Source organism: Acomys minous, assembly GCF_964271855.1.
Source record: "Acomys minous genome assembly, chromosome: 18".
Lineage (NCBI taxonomy): Eukaryota > Metazoa > Chordata > Mammalia > Rodentia > Muridae > Acomys > Acomys minous.
In genome coordinates, this window is record NC_140501.1 from 46985821 (window position 1) to 47009647 (window position 23827).

The following is a 23827-nucleotide window of genomic DNA, read 5'->3' on the forward strand; positions in this document are numbered from 1 at the left end:
AATTTTTACTGATCACCAAATAATGTCAGAATTCTCTGAGGTGACTTAATAGTTTACCGAAAGCACGAGAGAATTTTTGCAGTCTTCTATTTCTGCTTTTCCTTGGGAGTATTTGACTCAATGTTCAACAAATCTTTTCAAATATTTACCACATTCTACATAAAAATAATAAGATATGGACCAGAAGGAGATGAGTGTCTTGAGACAAAACTTCCATAGCAATAAAAAAAAAAAAAGAATCACATAACCAAAATTCCAAGTGTAATCCAAGTTGATTCCATATGAGGGAATAATAAGAATTGTCTTGGTTTGTGTCTTAAACAATATGGTATTACTGTGAAGAGGCGATATGATCACAGCAGCTCTTATAAAGGAAAGCATTTAGTTGGGGCTGGCTTACAGTTCAGAGGTTTAGTCCATTGTCAGCATGGCACCTAGGCAGACTTGGTGTTGGAAGAGCTGAGAGTTCTACAACCAGATCCACAGGCAGCAGGAAGAGAGTGACACTGGGCCTGGCTTGAGTATTTGAAACCCCAAAGCCCACCCCCAGTGACGCACTTCCTCCAACAAAGCCACACCTCCTAATCACTGTCAAGCAGCACCACTCCCCAGTGACCACGCACTCACTATGTAACCCTATGGGGCCCATTCCTATCCCAACTACCGCAGTTTAAGAGGAAGAGATGTCACGTGTTTGACTTGGGTTTGAGACATGAATGTGAGTTAATTTGGAGACATCTAACAGTAGAGACAATGAGCTCAGAGAGCTTGCCTGGACCTACAAGAAGCACTCAAAACGGGGCTAGTGAGATGGCTCAGAGGGTAAACAGAGCTTTGCACCAAGCTTGGCATAATCCACACCATGGAAGGAGGGAACTGCAGGTTGTATTGTAAGCTCACATGTGCTCCTTCCCACCACACATACGTGCATGCATACATAGATGCATACACATACATACATACATGCATGCATGCATACATACATGTATGCATAGACACACACATACATGCATACATAAATGCATACATAGATACACACATACATACATATAAATATAGTTTTTGAAAAAATGAATGGAAAACAGGATTATAAATTTGGAGTGCTAGCTGCGTGTAGATGGGAACTGAAGTGAATATGGAAGATATACTGTAAATAAAAAGATCAGAGCTTCAGGGATGGATGACCAGAGAGACCAGGAGAAAGAAAGCCTGTCACAAAGGTAAGGATGTAAGGCCATAGGAACAAAACCACAGATGGGCAGTAAAGCATAGGGAATGTTGAGTACATTTCACTTTGTCAAACAAAATAGGTTGGCGCCAAACACACGTTTATAGAACCACCAGTTTTTGTTTATGGGAAATTGTTTGGATAACCTGGCTGCTGTGCGTGTCCACAGATTGTTTAGGGTTGTCTTCCAAAAATTTCATAAAAATATGAATTCATGTTTGAAATGCAACATTCTATGAATGTGTATGTATAATAAAGGTTCAAAATATAAGTATACATATTTAAAAATTGGAATTCAATAGCCCCCAATTTAGAAATTTATTGTCGTCAGTGACTTAGAAAATAGCTGAAGCAGGAAATAGAAATTGAACTTCTCCAAATTCCTTTATATTGTTTCTTTAAAAGCACATATTCTCTGACGCTTATGGTTATTTGATTCCACCACACATATAAAAGGAAACAATTTGCTTCTTTTTTTTTTTAGTCCTAAAAAGAGAAGGAAGCTGCCTCAGAAGCATGTGTTTAAAAGGCATTGTGTGGATCTAGAGAGATAGCTGAGTGAGTGAGAGCACTGGCTGCTCATGAAGAGAGCCCGGATTTGATTCCCAGCACCCATGGGGAGACTCCCAGCCGTCTGTAACCATAGGTCCCAGGATCCAGCACTCTCTCCCAGCTCTTCATATGCTTCACAGTGCACAGACTTACACACAAGGCAAAACACCAATTTCCCAAATAAATTTAATACATTCAATGGGGTTTGTTTCCCTTCCCACCCCTGCCCTCTCTTCATCTTCACCATAGAAGCCTTGTAGGGTCTTGGTTAACTTGAAGACACATAAACAAACACAGATAAAAGTCTTTTCAGCGCCAATCAATTCTTCCACAGCCTGGGAGGTTATGTGTTCTGTGTTCTTCTCATAAAGGCAGACGCTCCAAAGCCCATGCAGTTTTTTCCAAACAAATATATTGGCGGCTACTCATCTGTAGGATGTGCTGCCTTCTCTTCTTGTCTTCCTGCTTTTTAAATGTAAACTGACACCCCAGGCTAATAAAACAAACAAAAACAAACAAACAAATAAAAATCAGCAGTGAAGAGAACTGTCAATATAATAGTAGCATTAAGTCTGAAATTCATCCTGACCCAACCTGGAGAAACTTGGCCTATACCAGCATGCATACCGTAACCAAAGCTGCTAACATTTGCTGCACCCTTGCTGTGTGCCAGGTGTTCTACACATCATTTCATTGGGTCCCTTTTCCGCAGTAACTCTCGGTGAATGATGTTCTCTTCATTGTATAGAGGCAGCAACTGACATAGAGAAGAGAGAGTTCGTCAAAAGTCATACCACTGATCTATGAGATCCCTAGAGCTTTTGTAACAACAACAAAAAAATGCAAACGGTGGTGCTTACAACAAAATTTGTTGTCTTCTAGTCCTGGAGGCAGGAAATCTAAATATCAATTTGCAGATAGATTTGAGCCCCACAGCGTTCTCCTGGCTCCTGCAGCTGCCTGAAACCCCTGGCTTTCCTTGGTGTAGGCCTCTGGAACTTTGATCTCTGCCTCTATTTCCAATCTGTTTCCAAGTGACGCCTTTCCATTTCTATTTCTTCTCCCTTTGTGTCTCATTAGGACATTTTATCATTCAAGTTAGAACCCAGCCTAGTTCAGGAACGATTCCACTTCAGAGTCTTAAGTCAACAATATTGAGAAAGACTTATTCCAAATAAGGTCCTGCTCTGAGGTTTGAATGAACGTTTTCTGGGGGCTGTTTTTCAACTAACTATAGCTAGTGAGTGAGTGAGTGAGTGCTAAAATCAATATACAAACATCTATTCAATCTTTTATCCATTATTTAATGTTTCTATTTTTAGCCATATCTCATGTACAGTGCATGCATATATATATGTACATATATACATACATACATACATAGACACATTCAGTAGGTATGTGCAGATTATGCACATATTGGATATCCAGTAAAAGATTAACAGTTGAATGAGTATTCAACAACAAAGATAATGTCTGGACAGTCTCTTGACTCATGCTGTGACAGAACTTACTGTAAAGAACTTCCCGGAAGACTGCTTCTAAGTAATCGGTTGTGTGTGGAGCCACTTACTCCTTGTCATTATCCTCTTTGATCTCTCACAATCTGTGGTTTTGATACAGAAACCGAAGGCAAATTAGAAATTGACTCAGGAAAGAATTAAGAGAGAGGTGTGGCCCAGAGCCCCACTAATGATGGGAAATAAGTGTGTACCAAGCTCACTCCTCTTGATCAAAAGGCAAAATTAGCAGTTTGCAAGCCTCTCTCGGTGTCTCTGTTCTTCAGTCCGGAGTGAAGTTTAGGTGCAGTGCTAATCTGTGTCCCTTGCTTTCCGAGAGCTCCCCGCTGATTTCCTAGAACAAGAGAGGAGCTGGCTCCTAGAGTTTGCTTCTCCGTTAAATAATTCTGAGCCCCAGGATATTTCTGAGGTGGGTAGTCACTCAGGGCCATGTCCCAGAAGAATAAGGCTATGGGGGTGGGGTGGGGGTGGGGGTGAGAGAACGTAACAAACTTTCCATCTCAGAAATTTTGAATTTTAAAATGTGCTAACGTGAGCGGTGAGAAAAGTACAATTTATAATGAATGTTCTTTTTCTTTTTAAAATATTTTTGCAGATGGGAATGTGGTTTGTTGATAGAAATGTTTGCCCAGTTTGAGCAAGGCCCTGGGTTTGATTTCCAGTGCCACCAAAATGGAATATACAGTATTATTAACTGTCTGACCATAAACGCCAAATATGACCACATTCTGAAATGAAGACTATGGGAAGAAGAAGTAAATTCTTCTAAAGTTGTCTGATTTCCCCTCTTCTCTTCACTAAATCAGAGCTGGGGAGGGGGATGAGGGGCAAGGGAATGGGTTGCTTGTTGGCTGGTTGTTTTTCATATGTGATATAAACCTTTCTGGAAACTCTCTATTTCCGGTTTCCACTCTGAAAAGTAGGCAGTGAGGCATCACCTACTAAGAAGGCAGTGTCCACACATTTATCCAATAAAAAAAACCCGTAACTTTTTTTTTATTAGATGGGAAATTCATTGGTTTCTCAGTCCCACCCTCATGAACACAGAGAACTTGGCATCCGAAGCTCACTGTTTTGTTTCTTCTGAACAGTCCTTGGGTCTTGCTTGATCCGAGAACTCCAGCCCTCACCTTTCTATGTCAAGGTTTTTTTTAATAGCCTAGAGCCAGGGATAGGGCTCCAGCTTAGATGATCCAGTTTTGATAATTGTTAAGACTGAGAAATGACACACAGGCGAAAGAACAACACACCAGGAGGAAAGATGCGGAGCTTGACCTTGGGGGTCTTCCCGTTACAGTTCCCATGGGCCAGCCGGTTAATGAGAGGAAGAGAGGAAGTTGTGTAAGGTGGAGAGAGAAGGGCTGCATGAGAATACAGACCATGGTTCTCACTGGGGGGGCTGTGACTGTCTATATAACAGCTGAGTCTTGGACTGGGGGTGAAGTCACGTAGCAGGTCTGTGAAGTGTGTGTTAGTGCTTCCAGGTAAAGGAGGCCTAAATAAATGCCTATCTTCTTGTGTGTAACTCTAGCTTACTAATTTACCAAGTGCTGATAGAGCTCGAGAAACGAGATAAGGCAAATCCACAGAGAGAGACTGGAGAAGCATACCTAACCAAATGCTACACAGTCTTGGTCACTATAATAATTGCTGTCATGTCAGCCAGGCAGCCTTGTAACTGTGGACAGTCAGAGGGAAAGTCAGCCATTCCCTGGTAAACCGTCAGTTTAGACCAACCTCAACATTCATTCTCAGTTATGTTTTTTTTTTTTATCTGAACTACATGGATAAAAATTTCTTTGTTCCCTGGACTTGTAATACCAAATGATTTTATTTTGAGAAATATAGCTACATTTCAGTTAAAATATACACCTTATACAGGGATTTTATTTTGTAAAACATGTTCCACCTTAGAATTGCTCTAAATTTATGATAAATTATACAGACGACGGAGAGCAGCCTGTTTTCTTTGTATAGCCCAGGAGTGGCCCCACCCACAGTGGGATGGGCCCTCCCACATCTATAGTCAATTAAGAAAATGCCCTATAGACATGCTTGCCCGCCAATCTGACAGACGCGATTCCTCAACTGAGCTTTGAGATTTCCTCTTCCCAAGTGACTCTAGTTTGTGTCAAATTGACAAAAACTATAAGTAAATGTGTCCCGGTGTCCACCACAATAAATGAAAGTTTCTTTAAAACATTAAACATACAGTTGTTACATGAAATAGCAACCCCATTCCTAAAAGAACTGAAGATACATCTCTACAAAGCCATGTAGAAGAATGCTTATAGCAGTGACATTGAAATAGTATAAAGAGGGACGGTCTAAGTTTCCATCAGCTGATGAATAAACAATATAAAGGATGCTAATGTATGATGCAACATGTACAAACCTCAGGAACATTAGGTTAAGTGAAAGAAGCCTATCATAAAAAGCCACAGACTTCCATGTTGGAGGACTAATATCCAATTACAAGTGAGTATATACCATGTGTGTCTTTCTGGGTCTGGGTTATCTCACTCAAGATGAGCTCCATCCATTTGCCTCCAAATTTCAAGATTTCCTTGTTTTTAATAACTAAGTAGCATCCCATAGTGGAAAGGTACCACAATTTCTTTATCCATTCTTTGACTGAGGCATATCTAGGTTGTTTCCAGGTTCTGGCTATTACGAATAAGGCTGCTATGAACATAGTTGAGAAAATGTCCTTGTTGTGTGGTGGAGCATCTTTTGGGTATATGCCAAGGAGTGGAATATCTGGGTCTTCAGGTAGCCTTGTTCCCATTTTTCTGAGAAGGCACCAGATTGATTTGTCTGAGAGTCTTCACTCAGCGGGGTATTGGGACAGATGCTGGGACTCACTATTGGACTCCAGGTGAGAGTGGTGTGGAAGAAAGAATTGGGGGATAGAAGGACCCAGAGGGTTCAGCAGACCCACAAGAAGACCATCACAGCTAGCAAATCTGGACCTGGGGGCCCTGCACAAACTGGTATACCAACCAAGGACAATGCATATAGTAAACCTATAACCCCTATTCAGATCTAGCCAATGGACAGCTCATTCTCCATGCCTGTGGGGAAAGTGGGGACTACCTCTGTCATGAACTCTGGTGCCCACTATTTGACCACCTCCCCTTGGTGGCCTGGTGGCACTCAGAGGAAGGGGAAGCAGGCTATCCAGATGAGACCTAATAGGCTGTGGTCATATGGTGGGGGAGCAGGTCCCCTTCTGTCACAGATCTAAGGGAGGGGAATAGGGTGAAAGAGGGAGGGAAGGGGGAATGAGAAGATACAACTGAGGGGATAACAATAAATTATAAATTAAAAAAAACAAAATAAAATAGAATAAACAAACAAACAAAAAACCCCACAGACTATGAGATTCTATTTATATGAAATGCTCAGTATAGTTAAATTTGCTTAGTGTGGTGGTGTGAATAGAAATGGCCTCGTATGTTAACAGATGCATATGGAGTGGCGCTATTTGAAAGGGTTGGGAGGTGCAGCCTTATTGAAGGAGGTGTGTCACTTGGGTGGATTTTGAGGTTTCTAAAACCTTAGGCAGGCCCAGTGGTTCTCTCTTCCTGCTGACTGCAGATTAGGATGTAGAACTCTCCACTCCTTCTCCAGCACCATGTCTGCCTGCGCGCCGCCATACTCCACACCATGATGAAGAAGGACTAAACCTCTGAACTGTACATCAGCCCCAATTCTGTGCTTTCCTTCGTGAGAGTTGCCATTGTCGCAGTGTCTATATTGACTAGGATACTTCCCAAGAACTAGAGACAAAGAGGAACAGAGACTAAGAATATCAGGTACACAGAGTTTCTTTACAGTCTCTCACATTTTCTGTTCTCGCATTTCTGGTGCTCCTGTTGTCTCGGGGTGAGCAGGACTTTGCATTTCCAGGCCCTTATCTGTTTTCTTCGACAGAGAGTGAAAGAGAGAGGCATATGGAAGGTCTCCACCTCAGCGTGTGGGTCCTCTGTCAGCCTTGTCAGGAAGCTCCTCTTGAGACATCTTGCCAATCTCAACAAACTCTTTTCATCTTGATTTGTTTTTAGTTTCATCTTAGAGTTTCTTTATATAATCTGATTTTGCCCCAAATTTGACATGTTAATGATGAGAATTTATGTTTTCTTCTTTCCTGCTCATGAGTTTTCCTCTTAGTCAGTAATTTCTTACTTTTTTTGTGCCAGTTTCTTCTATTTCTTTCCATTTATGAACAAGCATTGGCTTCTGGTGAACATAGGCTTGTAGTTATGGAAAGTGACATATGAATGCTGTGGGAAAAAGAGTCCTGTTGTAGATTTCCAGATGTATTTAGAGGTTGTTCTTTGCTTTCTTTGTTAATTTGTTCTGTACTTTTTCTATTATCTGTTTATTTGTTTTTAATTATTGTTCTGTTTTTTCATTTGTTTATTGCTTTCACTTTTTCCCCCAAAGAGAAAATGCATTTCCTTATAGATTAAGACTATGAATTGCAAGAAATACTACTTCCATGCAATCCTACACTCCCCAGAACTTAAGCTATCTTTTTATTCTTCCTCAAGTCTAGCATTGCTTGATATAATATAGTATTTTTTTAAATTTATTTTTTCCCACACTCAAATGAAGAGCCATATGGAGATAGTTCCCTGGACCATCCCCCACAGTAGGAATAGAGCCTAGTCACAGGAAGCTTTTTAATAAATATTTAATGAAATAAATAAATGAAGTTAACACAAAGGGAACAATCATGTTAAGAGAAGTTGCAGGCCTCTCCCTCTCCACAAAGATTTCTCTATGGTTATTAGGAAACTATACTAAGAACTAAATAAAAAGCAAAGTGGAGAAACATCTCTTTGATTCCTGCCAGAAAATGCTAAGTTCTGATATGGGCAACCTCTGAGAGTCACTGATAGTTCTGCAATATGAGAGGTGGGTAGAACTCAGACAATTCAGAGAACAGAAGAAACAAGCCTGGGGGCCCTAGGCAGGCTCACCGAGAGGGCGAGGTGAAGAGAGAGGGGAAGTCATTGCATCCAAAGATCATGGCATCCTTCCTTCCTCCTTCCTTCCTTCCTTTCTTCTTCCTTCCTTCTTATTTCCTTCCTTCCTTCTTTACTACTTTTTCTTTGAGATACAGCATCTGATTTATTGGTCACTGAATTAATTGTAATAGTTAGACAGGGCATCAGTTAAGCATGGGCTCTGTTTTAAACAGTCTGGAGTAGATCGTAACCATCCACAAAGATACTGGTGGCCTTTGCCAGGGAAAGGAGCCAATGAGAATATGGCTGAGGAATTCAGGCTGTGTTTAGAGCCGACTGTATTCATGGAGTATCCAAAGATTAACACTTTCTATTTAAATAATGAGAATTACTTTCACTAAACCACCTTACTTTTACTTATAGAAAAAGTCTTACCACTATAAGAATATTTTTTAGTAACCTGTCATTTGCCAAAATGATGCTTTTAAAGGTCAATTCCTAGAATCATCCTGGCCATCACTCACTCTCATGAATCTCTCCAAATCCCTTTATAGCCAGCTTGAGAGCTCAGCCTCACACAATGGGAGGTTATAAGTCAGCTACACCTGTTACCTATAAAATGTGGTTTATTACGACAAAAGCAATTGTAAACCTAGATGCTCTGATGCTGGTTTTATGGTGAAAGTCAAGCAGCCCCTGGCTTTTCTGTCTGGTCCCCAATAGTTGCCTTGACCAAAGCAGAAACTCGCAAAATGGCTACTCTCAATTCGAGCGAACTATAAGCCGTGATCTCATGTATCAGTTTCCCTAAGATAAAGTGTATTGGCCATGAAAGATTAAAAAGTAAACAAAGCTATAACAATGCCATCTCTTGAAAAGCTTATCATTTTTCTCAAGCAGGAGTGCAGATTTTTTTCGTTGACATCATTTTTTTTTTGGTCTGTATTACAAATCTACCAATTATATCTTAACTCCATAAACCTAGCCCCTCTCATTTTTAACGAATGAATTATCCTCACATTAAATGCTATGGAAATTGGCTCAGCACAGTTACATTGCTGCCATCCTTCTCCAGAAACAGTAATAATGATTTATATTTATATGCCTTGTCACAATTTGCAAATTTTACATAAAATCTCTTTACCTGTGAGTGAGGTACTCTTAGTTGCAGTGTTACAGATATGGAAAATGAAGCTGAGAAGGGTTTGTTAATTTAAAAAAAAACAAACAAGCAAACAAACACATGAACAAACGAAAACCTCACTCAGTGCTGGGCTTAATGACTCAGGCCTGTGATTCCTGGTATTCCAGAGTCAGAGTAAGAGTGATCACAAGTTCAAGGTTTACGGAATGATCAAGGCCAAGCTGATCAAACTAAGAGGTAAAATGAGGGCTGAGGATGTAACTCAGCAGTAGAGCGCTTGCTACCATGAGGGAAAGATGGAGTTCCATTGTTAGAACAATAAATCCATCCGAGACTGTTCTCTCACCCACCCCAGCCTTGGGCTGTACTCTGTCCTATCAGGGCGGTCTCCTGTGGGCTTCTGGGTGAGAGAGGAAACAGTGGTAGGAATCCAAGGTACTCTCATTTATGGCTTTGGAGTTGGTCTTGCTGCACCCTGGAGTCAGATAGCTCTCTCTCTCTCTCTCTCTCTCTCTCTCTCTCTCTCTCTCTCTCTCTCTCTCTCTCTATGTATCTGACTCCCCTGGATCTAGTCCGTCTTTGTAACCTGTGCCTGAGCCCTAAGTTTATGACATGTTTTCCATTGGCACTGAGCTAAAGTGAAAGCCCACCCTTGCTTTCTTAGCTCGTGACCTGTGCACACACCCGGCCTCTCCCAGCTTGGTATCTTTAGGAAGTAGAACCAGTTTCTGCCTGGCTGGAAGTGTACCTGTAGACCACAAAAGTCTCTTGTAGATACTGCGTGGTGAAACTGACACCCATCTCCAAGGAATGAAGCACTTTAGAAAAAAAATCTCCCCAAAGTGCTCCAGACACAGGCTAAGGCCTCTCTCTACATAAGTTCAGATGAAGCCTATGGCAAGAAGCCAACCACATAAACAGTTGCCAGACAGCAAGCTTCTACTCTACAGTACAATGCACATTTGTTTTCATTAAGAGTTGATTATCACAATCAAAACTTTCTCTCAGACATTTCTTTAGCCAAGGAGGAAGAGGAGGCGGGCAAATCAAAACACCAAGGTCTAGGGAGATTGCTACTTCTAATTGAGATCCTTCAGACACACTTATAGAGAGGAAGGTATCTGTGTCTCAATTAGCTACATCTATGGTTTTATATTGTATTATAAAGCTCAAATAACACTAACTAAAATACAAATGGCTTTCTGTTAAAAATTCACAGTTGGTATTGTAGAACCAGCATGAAATCCTTAAAACTTCGCTAAGGATTCTATGTTTCTTTGGGTTGTCTGCCTTCCCACGCATGATGCGTCCCCCCCCCCCCCGCCCACCCCATGCATCTGAATCGAGACAGTTGCTTTAGTTCCAGGCATGTCCACTGACCGTTGGTCATCAAGATGGGAAGGATCGAGAAGATTGCACCTCATTTTTAACTACTTTTCCAATCCACATGTGACTTTTCTGTGGAAAGCCTTGTGGCTGAAAATTAGTTACACAGCCACATTTAGCTGCAAGTGAGGCTGTAATAAGTCTCTGTGAGCATGCTTGGTGACTACTTACTTCACTGAAATTGGGGTTCAACAACCAAGTAATAAAACTGTAGGAGGCAACTGGAGGAGGATTGCCATCTGTTCCTTCTCAGGCAACTGTTTGAATACGTCTCCCTTAGTTCCTCTGAGGCCCAGGACATGTCCTAGTATCTCTAACCACGTCATGAGTCTATGAGCTGAGAAGAGCTCACAAGTGAAACGTGGTGCCTGGATGGCCGCGAAAGACTTTCCAGGGAATTTGCTTAAACTCTTGGACTCCCAGCACTTAAGCTGCTGGTTCACTGAATCAAAGAATGGTCCCCCAAAACTGAACTGTAAAGGCAAATGCATAGCAAAAAGAAGTCTCTCAAACAGCCCTAGTTAATGAGTGTGTTTGGGAAAATTTGCTGGGTTCATTTGACTTCTCATGTTTATAAGGCATTGTTTTCTCTGTGTATGCTGTGATCCCATAAGAGGCATTTCTAATGTCAGGAAGTATTTCCAGATGATTCTCTTGTACAGCAAGGTCTGCTGCAGAGGAAGGCTGGACCAGAGGTTGATTCTACCCAGCCCTGAAGTCTTCACATGTGCCATTTCCCCTCCTTGTACTGCTGTTACTCTTTTACACATATCCACAGAAGCAAGCATTAGCCAACTCCCCTTTCACTACACCTCGGATGAGGCCCGATGGCAGGAACATAGGAGTCACCATACTGTCCCAAGTTTTGTTTTCATATAAATCTATACTCATCCCGCCACTCCTCAGCATCTCAGGAATAACGCAGGGTGTACTTGTTTCTGCTGTGCCCTTGATCCCCATTTATTGCCCCCTTTCTCTAGTGTCTTCTTTTGTCTCTCGGGGCCCACCCGTGGCTGGGAAGGAAACTGACAGCTTTTATGTAAGAAATGGGACAAATAAATGAGCCATCAGAGTGGTAGGAAAAATGAGAGTTATGGAAAAAGACAACATTCACCCAGGACAGGCCGGTGGGGAAGAGCAATACAGCTCCTGTTGCCCCATTAAATGACAGGAAAATATTCTGGGTGGGACATTACCGCAGGAATTCTGGGCTCTAGTTCCACTTGGAGTAACAGGGAAGCCACTCTAGGCAAATGCAACGCTGCCTACGTGGGAAGAGAATATTATAGCATCTTCTTGTAAGAGCAAGGATTCTGAATGCAGAACAGGAATCCCACATTCCACCAAAGCCTGCTCTCCCTATTAAAAATTATGGGGTGGAGATGTTTTGACATACTTGCCTGTCTTATCAACCCCAAATAAAACATTCACTGCAGTCATAACAATTTTTTTTTTACCTCAGATCTATTTTGGATGTTTGCTGATGGTGCCAGTGTTTCCCTGTGGAAATGCGCTTGTTCTTCAAACAGTGCCAAATGCAACCATTTTCTGGGCATATAGAACATTTTATTTTGAAAATCCTTGCTGATGTATGCAGGGCCTGTACAGTGTCAAGACACATATTTAATCAGGCATCCCTGAGAGAGCAGCTTAGTACCATTAGCCTCATGACACAGAGAAGAACACTGAAGTCTAAATAGGTCGACTAGAGGTTGCGGAACGCTTCCGAACAGCAGAGTGCTCTAAAAACATTGTGTGTGAAGAGAAAAAGTGAGCTCATGAGGAAAAAAGACTGGCGAAAACTGCCTAGAGGCAAAGAAAATTTACATTTTTGTTTTGAAAGCTTTCACAGTGAGTGTCAAAGAACTCATTGTTCTCCTGAGCAATGTACAGTTTTTTTTTTCCTCACTCAGGATTTGGGGAAATTAGACAACTTCATCTGCAGAATCCAGGCAAATTAGAGGTCTATCTGTGGCTTTCCTCTATGGAGTTTAATGTAATAAGAACATTCTGGTTATGTTGTTGCTATCAGCATTGGGCAAAAATCAGATGCATCCTATGCAAACATAATAAACAACCAGTAGCTCTGTCTTTCACCAAGCACCTATTGAGTGGTGACTCTGGGTCAGTCAGTGAGCTAAGGCTGGAGACTCAGTGGTAAGTAGGATAGCCCCACCTTTTAGTGGCTTTCTATCTAGCTGAGAAAAGCAAAACCTAACTCAACAGTTAAAAGATAGTATCTTAGTAAGGCTGGAGACACAGCTAAGTGAATAAATGGCTTCCTGATCAACTGCGACTCCACTACTATGGGGTGGATTTCTGGGGCTTGCTGACTGTCAGCCTAGATCTTAAATTTAATAACTTAATAAGGGATCCTGTCTTAAGGAAATATGGCACAGACTTACAACAGAAAACCCAATGCCCTCCTTTGGCTCACACACACAGGTACACATACACACACACACACACACACACACACACACACACACACACACACCACAGAGAGACACAGACAGACAGACAGACAGACAGACAGACACACACACACACACACACACACACACACACACACACACTATGTTAGTTAAATGAAAAATGTATACAATGTACCACAGAAACAAGAAGAAGTATGAGGTATGCTGTGCCTATAGGAAACAATGTAACTAGAGAATGTAATATTGAAACAATGTCTTAAAGCAGAGTAAGATAAAACGCATTCTGTGCATAGGAGTATCACCTGGCCTGCATGTGCTGAGTACAAAAGGGGGAAATAAAGTTGGAAAGGCAGAATGAGATGGGCTGGTGACAGGTGATGACCCATCATCAGAGAAGACTAGTTGAAGGGTCTAAACCAAGAAAGGCCTTGGTCATCTCTGCTTTCTCAAATTGGGCCGAAAGGGGCAGGGGAAGTACCGGAGGTCCATGGGTCAGTTGGGAGATCTCACATCCACGCAGTAGTCCAGGATAGAGATGCTAATGACCTGAAGCATCACAAGGTAGAGAGAGCCAACAGTATCACGTTAAGTGAGAAAAGCCAAACTCAAAAAGACAAGTATCACGTGTGCTCTCTCATATGTGGACTTTAGGATTAAAAAAACAGCAACAACAATATGAAAACAGAAGGGGAACTATTAGGAAAAAGGAAAGGGATGAGGGTTGAGAGAGTCCCGGGGATATCACAGGCGTGCACAGACATGTAAAGAACCTAGTGTTTTCTACAACTAGAAGGAGTTTAAAATAAGACACAAGGCAACACCTGGCAGCTTGATAGGACATGAGTCTGATATCATTGTCTGAGTAGAGATGACGGCAAGAAAACATTTTTGGAGAAGTCAATGGTGAGATTTCACAATGCATATGGCCTTCTTGCTGAATAAATAGAGGACAGGGGAAACAATTGATCTTTTATTGCACAACTTTCAGCACCTTATAATCTTCTGTTTGAGATGAAGAATTGATGGAGCTGGAGGAATTCTGTTGAGGTTTTTATTTCACCTCACACTAGGTGAAGCATAATTCCCTTCTTACACCCAATTATCAGCCTTGCAGATGAACCTTTTCTTTTCATAAAGTCAGTTAGAAAGCGAGGCTAGCAAACTGACATGTAAAATAGGAATTGGAGGAAAGAACTGAAGGCATGATTTTCAATTAAAATCAGTACAGCAAAGAAATATCTGCACACCCGTATTTCAGCCCCATTCATAACAGTCAAGATACAGAATCGACCTATCAGCAGATGCATAAGGAAATGTCAGCTATATAAGCACATATGAATATTAGTGAGCCACAGGGGAAAAAATGAAATCGTCATTTTCAGAAAAATGGCTAGAAATGGAGTCATTGTGTCAGCTGAAACAAGCCAAGCCCAGGAAAGAAAATGCTGGACATTCCTTTTCATACACAGAAGGTTGTTTACTTGTTTCATGTTTTGAGATGCTCTAATGTATCCGAGGCTGGTTTCTAACACGCTGCGTGGTAGCGGGTAACCTCGAGCTACTGGTCCTTCTGCGTCCACTTCTAGAATACTGGGGATTTAGAAAGATGTGTGCCACTGCTCCTGCTTTATGACGTGCTGGCGATGAAACCGGGGTTTTATGTGCTAAGCAAATACTCTGCCAGCTAAGTTACACGCCAGCTCCAGGGTTTTTGGTCTTGTTTCTTTAAGTCAGCTTGACTATAGAATGGTGATGACTAAAGGCCAGAAACAGATGGTGATGATAAAAGGAGGCTGGGCCTAATTAGCACACACACTGTGCGTGTTGAAATATCACACTGATTTATATGCATAATTAATAGATTAATTAAAACTTTTAAAGAAAAATAAACAGATCAATATTATCTACTTTAATATAGTATTTTATTAATTCTTTGAGAATTACTTACAGTGGATTTTGATTTGCCCTCATTCCTCCCCTAATTCCTTTCAGGTCTACTCCCAAATTTGTTGCTCCTCCCAATTTCCTGTTTTCTATTCGGCTTTGCCTTCTTTTTTTACTAACTCACTGAATCCAATTTGTGTGGTCCATTCACCCTCTGTGAGTGTGGGTCCATCCACTGGAGCACGGTCAACCTACCAGAGGCTACACTTTTACAGAAAACTGATTGTCCTTCTCCAACTGACATCACTGTCAATAATGCCTCAGTTAGGGGCGGGGCCTCAGGAGACCCTGCCGCTTCCACACTAGAGTGTTGACTGGCTTGATCTTGCACACATCTTGTGTGGGCAACCAGAGATGCTTTGATTTATGTCATATCCAAAGACACTGTTTCAGTCAGGTGCTCCCTGATCTCTGGCTCTTATAATCCTTCGGCCTCCCCTTCCTTGATGGTCCCTGAGCCTTGGTTGTGGGGCATGACATAGGCGTCCCCTTTGTGGCTAAGCAGTGATGCTGACTCTTTGTACTCTGACCAGTTGTGAGTCTCTTCGTTGACCAAAGCCCACTAAACAAAGATACATTTCTGATGAGGTCGAAGAGATGTACCAACCTATGGGGAGAGAGGGATAAATTTGGAGAGCAGTTTGACACTGTGCACACTTAGCAGAATAGATTATCAATTTTCTTAAAAGGTGTGCCTTTGTATCTTTGGAAATTACTCTACATATTTCCACAATGCCTCACGTCACAACAGCTGGCCAACACAACAAATTAAATACAGGGAAGAAAACATAGAGCCATACGGAGCATAAACATATTCTAAGGGAGTACCTAACAAGTAGTGAAGGCATTTTTATAGATTATAGTGAAGGACTCATTGAGTTATTAAAGGAGCATACTTTCAGCAATCACATAACTGATGACTGCGACACTTTAGCAAATGAGGAGTTCAGTTCTAGGATAGAGCCATCTAATTACTTGTTAGCTTTGGATTTTAAAGTTAAATGAAGTGCATGCTAAAAGACTCCAGTCACATAGATCCATTCAAAGCTGTTCAAATTAGCGCACTCGTGGCGTACTCTCTTCCCTACCTCCATCACCACCACTTTATGGATAAGAATCCAGATGTAATCTTTCTGGTCATCAAAGGGAAACTGTCTATTTCCTCTAAAGCTCAAATGTATCAATTATATTGAATGCATGACCTGCCTCCTTCCCTCCCCCTCCATATGGTAAAACAAAACAGAAGGTAATCTTCCATTGCTAAATATGCTCTTTTACTTTGTTTTATTGTACTTGTTTATTTTGCTTAAATGTTCCTAGTACCTAATAATCTTCATTGGGCAAAATGGCTTCATTAGAGGTGGTGATGGTGCTGGCAGCAGCGGCAGTGGTGTGTGTGTGTGTGTGTGTGTGTGTGTGTGTGTGTGTGTGTGTGTGTGTGTGTTGGTTTCTTTATTTTTTACATATTTTTATCAGCACACAGGTACTCCATGCATAGTAACTTGTTTTACACCTCTACCTCATTACCACTCCTGTCTGCCCTTCTGAGTATTGCAAATCTCTCTCCCATGTTTGTGTGTCTTCCTTTTGTTTTGTGATACACTGAGATTAACCAGGGCCATCTTTGTCAACTTGAGTTTGAAATTTTCTACTGGAGCCTGGTGGGCTCATCAGTGGGTGTACAACTGAAGACAAGACAGCACTTCTACCTTTAAAATGTGTCCTGCATAAGACAGTTGGCTTAGACTTCCTAGTTCCTTTTATTGACTTGAGTTGTACTGTCAGTTCATCAGAAAGCCATTTTGTGTGTGTGTGTGTGTGTGTGTGTGTGTGTGTGTGTGTGTGTGTGTGTGTATGCATATATTCCTCCCATGGGAGCATTACTGAGGTTTTATTTGACCAAAATCATTTCAATCATGTTGAATGAGGAAGAACTTTTGGGATTAAATAATACATTTGCTCATGGATCAAAAGGATGCATTATTTCTTATTGACACCTCTTTTCTCTGGACGTTGCTTTCAATAACAAGTCACTATCATTTCCAATTTTTCTCTAAGTTCCCTATTTTTCCTGACCACCTATTGCATTAAATGCACTTCAGAGTAACTAATGTTTCCCAGTAATTAAACACCTGTTTTCATAAATAGCTAATAGATTTTCAGCATAGGATCCATTTGTTGAATATGACTTTAAATGTGCCTGTTTAAAAATAGCTTGTCACATTTCAAATGAATAATGTCACTGTGGACAACCTCAAGGGTTAGAGCGAGACCAAAGCTGAGAGAGAGTCACAAACACATATGCTTTAACCTTCAGAAAGGGTCATTATTTAATTCACTATTATACCCACTTATTCTACATCAATTTTAAGCAATCATGTGTTAAAAGATTAAACCCATAGATTTTATATTATGGCTACATGCAGAATGATTTTCATATTTTGTGTTTGGAGGAAGACGTGACCGTGAAATATTCTTTAATAAGCATCAATAAAAGAAGAAAGTGCTTTTCTTGGAAAAGTAGAATATGTTTAAAGGAAATGCGTATTATCCTCAATTCAAACCATTCCTAGAAATGTTTCACCTGAGTGTTTTGGCCAGTGGGATTAAGGGGAAGAAAGGAATGTACTAAGATTTTGTACAAGAGAAATCTGAGCCTGCTATTTCATCTGGAAATGGAATCATATTACAGCCATTTAGGCCTCAGACACAGAAGGGATCTGTAGTCCGCAGCTTTGTTCTTTAGGGCGAGGCAGAACATTGTGTTCACCGGGACGAGGGGCCTTCTGTGACAGACTTTCCGAACAAAAGGAAGGCTTTCATAGCTCAGTGTTGGCACTCATGTAACCTTTAGGTAGGTAGGTCTCTTTGCTCTCACTGAGCTGTGGCTTGTTCTGTAATTGCATGGAGTGAAGAGATGCCGAGTCTTACAACAAGATGCTTGGGTCATTAACAAGTCGAGATTATAAATGCCATATCTTGGAAATATCATTTGGGTTTAGTCAACCTGAAAACATATCTACCCTTTTCTTCCTGTAAAACAACGTTATATTCTATGTTTTAAGTGGTTTGGGAGGCCCTGAGTGTAGGACCTTTAGCTCATCAATGCTGTTTTTCTTTCCTTTTTTTCTTTTTTTCTTTTCTTAACCTCATATTCTCTTTATCCTAAACTTACCTAGTCATCCATCTACTCATTTATTCATTCATTCATTCTAATACGATAAGGCTTTTTAAAGGAAGGATTAAAAAAAAGGTATTCCCATATTAAATGTTTAAATGGCAAAATAAAAGTTAGCTCCAAAATGAGTGAGAAAAAAAAAGGCTTTAGGAAAATTATCTACATGGGCAGTAATGGTCCAGAGAAGTCCCCTCTAAAGTCACCCACCTGACGTAGACTTGCCAAGTGACCCAGCCCACAGCCTTGATTTCACCATCTCTGGCTCCAGGTCCTACTGTTCTGTCTCTGTCTTGCCTCATTCCTCCTTCAATATACAAACACAATACCAGTTGGCTCAGGGAACCTCCACTATGAATTTCTCTAACTCAAGTCATGTATGGTCCTTCCCCTTCCTCTGCTAGTCTTGTAGCTCATTCAGTCTTAAAGACTATCAACTTGAGACTCTTGTTCTCTACTGAGAAACTCACATGTTACTTACAGGGATGAACTTTTCTGTTAACAAATATCTCTAGACTAACTCAAAATGATGATTTGATCATGGTCGGTCATACTGAACATCAGCTTGGGCAAGGTGGTGGCACTAACTTTGACCAAAAGACCAATCGGTAAATCCATGCTCTCCCAATGCCCTAGGCAGACCTTTCGTAAATTAGATTCTTTGATGGTAGGGACACATCAGGTCTTATCGCAATAGACGAGGCAATGATGGCAGAGTTCCCAGGAGACATCTTCAAAAGCAGTGAGGGCTGCAGCACCGTGGGGCAGAGGAGCTGACCAGTAAAGCTCTTGCAATTGAGGACTCAGTCTCCAATGAATGAGGATGTCCCCTCAGAGTTTCCACAAACTGAAGCAAGGGCCACGCCTTTTATCCCAGTCATTCTGTCAGCTAGTCATTGGCCATGAGATGTTTCTTAGGAGGGGTCGTTGCAATAATCTGTGGCAGAGGACAATTCCCACCCAGAAACAGTGTAAGAAGACAGCAGCCAATGTGGCTAGCATCTGGGAAATGGAGGTGTTACTCCTAATAAGATTTCTGGAGGATGCCAGAATCTTGAGGGCAAAATGAGGGCTTGTCCATTTGTATTAAGTTGTCTTAACTCCTCGTGCGTTTTAAGATGAGGCTTCTCACGTCACCACAGAAGCTGTGAGTATTTTTCTCTTCTACATATCCCAGATTTCTAGTGTGTAATCAATAAGCTAAGTTTGATGACTCAAAACGGTTGTTCTAATCATCGTAATAGGGCACTCAGGTGACAGTAACATAACGTAACAATCTCCCTAGATGGCCCAAATGATCTCATCAAGTTCTGAATCATCCTCCTGGGGGACACAGAGAACACTTAAATTAAGGCTTCCATTAAAACTGTAGAAGGCTCATCTACAACGAGTACAGGACTTTTATTTAAATCCATACTTCTCCACCACATGCATTGAGATCATAGGGCATTTTGAATAGTAACTCTATGCTTGTAATGAAGCCAGAAATTTGGTCTTTATGAAAATCAACACCTTTATGTACATAGAGACAAATACCACTCTGAGTTACCATGGGTTTACAATTACTTTACTACAGTCTAACTTTTAATTTATCATATCATGCCACTAGTAGGCAACGTCATAAAGAGAATGAGGGCTTTCTCTTTAGGATGGGTTATTTAACACAGTGCCATTTCATCTGAAATATTCAGACTTTACCTTCTACTAAAAATAACTGGTGTTGAATTCAAAACACATTCCATTGGGCCAAAAATTACATCCTCTAATTATCCAATCTAAGTTGATAATGATCTAAGTTGAGTCTCTAATCTGTTTAGGCATACTCTTTTTTTCAATCATCAGGAGAGATACTCAAAGCTGTTATTTGCAAATTCTTAAAAATCATTTGGAAACTCAGCTTGTACCCTCAATAATGCCAATTATATCAAATCATGAACTCTTTGGCCAGCTTCAGACCGGATGACATTGGAATTCTAACTAAGGGTGGAAAAGCTGTGTGAGCTGGCTAGCACCAAGTCATAAAAACTGACTTCACCCAAAGGGTCTGATAGCTCGATTCATTGAACTGGCAGTGGGATTAAGATTGCTTCTGGTTATCTGAAGAGGGTAAATAAGTTCTCAATAACTAACCCCTGTTGTTCCTTGATGACCCTTCCAGTTAATGGAGTTGGCACAGTACTTCATAGCTCCCAAACCAAAAAGCCTCATGTCTTTGTACTACCCACTCATTCCAGGGGGCAGGCAGCATTGCTTCTGGGGATAATTTAAGCCTGATTTACAAAGGCAAGCTAATTTGTGCACGAGCAAACACGCAGGCTATGCTGGCTAGCTTTATGTCAACTTGACACAAGCCAGCACCATTTTTGGAAGAAGGAACATCAATTGAGAAAATTGTGGACAAGACTGTCATGAATGTCCTGTGGGTGGTGTCAACCCTGGGCTGGTGGTCCTGGCTTCTATAAGAGAGCAGGCTGAGCAAGCCACGGGGAGCAAGCCAGTAGTCATCAACCCTCCGTGGCCTCTGCACCAGCTGCTACCTCCGGATTCCTGCTCTGTTTGCTTTCCTCCCCTGACTTCTCTCAGTGACAGACTATAACCTAAAAGATGAAAAAAATCCCTTTCCTCCCCAAGTTGCTTTTGGCTATGATGTTTTATCATAGCACGCGCGCACACACACACACACACACACACACACACACACACACACACACACACAAAACCTAACCTACACAAGGAAAACCTGTTGATAAGGTACTAATTTTAACTAAAAGAAAACTTAGAGGTTTTAATCTTATCTCTCATCTTGCACAGATTTGACAAAAACCAAATCTAGGAGTGGCAGATATGGGAAAGACTGGACAGGCCCTGGAGAAAAGCTGCTTGCTGGTTTACCTTCATGACGGACAGTGAATTATAAGACGAAATAAATCCTTTCCTCTTCACGTGGATCTTGGTCATGGTGATTGTCATAGCGATAGAAAGCAAACTAGGACAGATGGTTTGAAAAATAATTCATCCTGTCTGCTTTGAAATGATACAGGTAGATCCATTGTCTATCCCTCTGAGCTTCTAGAAAGCAGGATGTTCCTAGCAATGCCTAATACTTAGATAATACCTCTCTTCGTCAAAGAGTTTTAAATGGAATAACTACCTGTTGGGCTCTGTCCCTCACCTCAACTCCAGCTACACTGTTGAACAGCCCAGTGATTAAGTATGGTGAGAGTGATAAACGGGGGGAAATAATTGGTCCATTATTGTCCTTAACCACATACAGTGCCTCATAAAGTTCCTAGGCCCTTTTATGTCCTTTGAGATTGACCATATTTTTCAATAATATTTTGGATTTTCCCCCTTATTAAAAAGGAATGTATATTCGTTGTTTTCCTTAGAAGCCTTAATAAAAACATTCAAGGAAAACAACTAGTGAATTATTAATTAGTTTCATAGATTGTAATGGTGTACTCATTACCCTTATCACTTCTTTGTTCCTAAGAAATGCAGTGAGGCATAGAAAAACTACTGGAATTTTATGACTGACAGTTGTACCAGGACAATGAGAGAAGTACAGTGAGTCTAAGAAGTAGTAAGATAGATTCACATCCTGCACTTCCATTTTAAAAACATCCTTTATTGTGTTGTGTTTAATTGAGACCACATCTTACTATGCAGGCCGGGCTGGAGAGAACGTGCTGTGGATTCCGGTCTATCTTGAGCCAGTCCTTCTGCCTTTGCGTCCTGAGTGCTGGAATTACAGACATATGCCATCTATTCTCAAGCAAGAGGATTCAGTTTTAATTTTGGTAGCACAAATATCTGCTAGGAAGTGTTAACCACATTTTGGCTAATTTTTTTCCTTCAGATTTATTATAAATGTAACGTCTCATGACAGATTCCAGATCAAGTTAAATTATACATTTATTTTTCATACGTCTTGAATTTCTGTACTCTTTTGGGCGGTTAATTACCTCACTATAATACATCATACAAATTTTGCTGCTCAGAGAAACGCTAAATAATGGGGTAGGAAAAATATTGAGAAATGTATAACAAGTAAAGAAGTTCTAATGAACTCCAGTGAAGCAGGGAGTTCCCTTGTCAGGACCAAAGGGAAATCACCCTTTCAGAAACTCTAGGTGGCTCACACTGACCTACAGTATCTACCTCTGGTCCATTCTCTCCTGCTGTGTGCTGTGAATAACGTAAGATGTGCCTGTAAGACAGAAGTCTGGTTGGTCACGCCGCTGCCGGAATAGACTTGTTCCCCCAAGCTAGATTATAAATGTTTCCATGGAATGCTGCCTTCTTCCTTATATTTCATTATATTTTCCCTAAGTGTCCCCAAGCTCCCATTATGCCACTTCAGGGAGTCATATTAGCATAACTCTCTTCCTGGAGGAAGTGGGGTGGGGAAGGTGGAAAGCAGTATCCTGAATAATGTGGCACTGCTTTGTCTCCTAACACATGGCTCACTCTGATAGCAAGAAGGACAGAGGAAAGGTCAGAAGATGATGTTTAACACACCCAAATCCACATTCTTCATTAAGGGTTTTCTTGGAACTCCTACCCAGTGATTTCTATTCATGGCTCAGCATAGACTGACATCACTGCTTTTATCATGAGGAAAGACTTGGAAACGCAGATGTTTGTTTCAGACATTTTACTTGTTTCTGTTTTTTACTTGTATGTATGAAGGGGAGAATAAACATTAGTTAGTTAACTATCTCAGGCCCAATCACTAGCATGAAGTCTGTATAAATGTAGATGCATTTAGTTGTATAAAGTCTGAAGTAAGCATGAATCAAAAGTGAAAGAAGTAAGACATTTATTCATATAAGTCTGAAGCTATTAGAATTTTACATTTTTAATATATTTTATTAATTTATTGATATTGCATCTCAATTGTTACATCCATCCCTTGTGTCCTCCCATTCCTCCCTCCCTCCCATCTATTAGAATTTTTAAGTAAAAAATGTATAAGAAAATTCTCAATGAAAAGACAAATGTCTAAGATGTGATAAAGAAAAAATAATGATGACTGAAAGTAGCTCTCACTTTCAAGGATCTCAGTACAGTCACATAGATGCTCGAACAAATAAATTAAGCCCAGTATCAAGAAGCCCTATTGCATTGAGAAATGCATTGAGGACTAGTGGAAGAATGAAAACGATTGAGAAGATATAAATGTAGCGAATCTACACATGCTATAGACCTAAAAGATAATCCAAAGTGTACCAAAAAGGATGAGATAACTGTAGTTTGCAAAATGCAATGCATCTCAGTTACGGCCAGGTCACTTTAGAATACTGCAAAGGTGCTGCCGTAGTAGTCCAGGTGCCTGAGCTTGGTCTCTGTATCATGGGCATCTCAAGCTTAATACTCCCAGTAATGTTGACCCAGTCAGATGAGTATTACACACACACACACACACACACACACACACACACACACACACACACACACACTCAAA